The following is a 2,608-nucleotide window of genomic DNA, read 5'->3' on the forward strand; positions in this document are numbered from 1 at the left end:
GCAGAAAGCTCGTGTGCGCTCTCAAGCCCTCTAGAAGACCTGGGTTCCAGTCCTGCCTCTGACATTTATATTACCTGTGTGAACCTGGGCAAATCACTTAGCCTCCGCGGGTCCCATTTTCCTCATCTATAAATTGAGGGGGTTGGACTATAAGCCTTTGGGTTCCCTTCCAGTTCTAGACCTAGGCTCACCTAACGTCCTTCCCGGTTCGAATCCTAGAGAGCACTTGATTCCTCTCTGTTCCACAGAACACTGAAGAGATGCTGCCCTAGGCGATGGGAAAGTTAGGGAAAGTTTCTGAGTAGGAAACCACTCAGGGAGAAAACTTCTCTGGCTTGGAACTTTTGACTAGACAAAGGTCCCTTGGAGGTGGGGGGTGGGGGGTTAGGGTGGGAAGGAGGGATCTTTAATCCATTGGAAGAGGGAAGGAAATGTGGCTGAGTGGAAGACAGATTTTTGAGACTGATCTAGGGATTTCATTGCAGGAAAATCCCAGGGCAGGTAGTCAGTCAGCTACTCTGAAAAGTACAATCCTAGAGAGTTGCTTGAGGGCATCAAGAGGCTGAGGGAGTGGCTGAAATAATTAATTAGTGCATAAAAAAATGAAAAGCATTTATGGAGCACTGGGAGGTACCATGCACTCAGCACCGGGGATATTAATAAGAGTCCCTGCCCCCAGCAAGCTCTCCTTCTAATGGGGAAGACATTGGGTGGGTGCTGGGGGCTTTGGTCCAGAAAGTTACAGGGAGGGTGACCCAGCGGCATTATTGGTTTAATCTTGGCTCCAGAACTGGAGGGTGGAGGGGAGCAATTGGTGATGGGAGCTGGCAGGAGAGGAGGGAGGGAAATGAAGCATGGGTGAGGCTTTCCTGCAATAATACCCCAGGAAGGATGCAGTAATATGCCTAGGCTTCTCCAGTCATTATCAGAGACCAGATTTAAACCTAAGTCACCAGCTGACTCAGAAGTCAGCTCTCTGGAGTCATGCCACACACCTTCTCTTTTAGGATCAAAGTAAAGAAAACCTGAGAGAGCTGTCCAAAACGGGCCTGGGGAGCTAGTGTGTTTCCTGGCATTTCTGGTCTTCCAAGGGAGGCTGGATGACTGACTTCTTGGTGATGCTGCAGAGGGCCTCGAGGATTCTGGGACTCTGGCTAGTAATAAACAGAATGCTCAAAAGACAAGGCTCAGCTTGGCCAATTTGGTGCATGTGTGAGGAGATCATAGAAAAGCTGGGGGGGGAGAGGGTCATGCCAGGACTTGAAGGCAGCTGGAGTCTAGACTTGATTTTGTGGGTGATGGGGGTTGAGAGGATGACACCGTAAGATTTCTGAGTCAGGGCATGACATGATCCAACCTGGGCTCGAGATGAAGATGTTACACAGCATTGTTTGCAAGGAGGAACCTGAGGCAAAGAGACTAAGGACCACTCATTCACCAGATTAGTCCTGGTGTGACCCCGAGGCTGGGGACTGAAGTCTTGATCGTAGCTGTTGGGAGGAAGTGGCGAATCATAAATCAATCATAAGAGAGTCACGAGCCAATCGACAAGCATTTATTAAGGGTGTGCCAGGCACTGAGCTAAGGAGTCAAGAGTCCCTGACCTCAAGGAGCTTACATTCTAGGAGGGAGAGAGAACAGGTAAGGGGTGTGATGAGAACTAGCTCACCCCACCCACCAACCCCATGCAAATCAGGTTGGTTCTCCCTTAAAAGATCTTGAAACCATTCTGGAGAGTGATTGGCTCATAGTCACCTTGGGGCTTCAAAGCCTGCCTGGGGGGCTGAGCTCCTGAATCAATGCTTTCTCCTGGTTGAACATCTTTCTCCTGTCATGGCTAAGGGAGGTTCTTTTGTTAGCTGCTGGGTGGATTACAAGTGTTTTATTTTATGCTCCTTCTGGACCTAAACTAGCAGGAGACTGGCCTGAGTGAAGCCCAAGGGCACCAGTAATGAGGCAATCACCTGAGGCTTGCTCTGCTGGGGAGGCCACCTGGGCTGGGATCTGGAAAGGTGGAGGTGAGGAGGGAGAACATTCCAGGTATGGCCAGTGCAAAGACACGGAGTCCACAAAGGGAAGGGACCTTCTCAAGGAAGGAATCAACATCACCCAGACTTGTGGAGGAAAGTCAAAGGAGGAATGGCCAGGACTTGGCAACCGACTCACTGGATGTAAAGGGTGAGGGAAGAGAAGGAGTTTGAGATGGGCAACCAGGAGGATGGTGGTAAAAGGAGGCTGGAGGGAGCTGAGAGGTGAGGCCTGAAGATGTAGATTGTGAGGCTGCAGGGGCATGGAGAACAGGCACAAAGGCCTGGGAGATGGGGTGGAAAGCCAGAACAGAAAGATGTTTGTGAGTTCACTGAGCCACCTTCAGCACCCGCCGCAGCTCCAAAAGGCCTCCAGCTGGGAGGATGGCTAGAGCCACTAGCCCATAGTGAATACAGGGAATGGCCAACCGAGTAGGGCTCTGGCACCCCTCAATGTGGGCAGGAGATAAAAACGAGGCCAAGGGGAACCACACCAGCTGTCTTAAGGTACAAAAAGAGCTGCCATGGAAGAAGGCTTGTTCTGCCTGGCCTCATAGGGCAGAATCAAAAGGAGTGGCAGG

The sequence above is a fragment of the Trichosurus vulpecula genome, chromosome 4 (genome assembly GCF_011100635.1).
Source record: "Trichosurus vulpecula isolate mTriVul1 chromosome 4, mTriVul1.pri, whole genome shotgun sequence".
NCBI lineage: Eukaryota > Metazoa > Chordata > Mammalia > Diprotodontia > Phalangeridae > Trichosurus > Trichosurus vulpecula.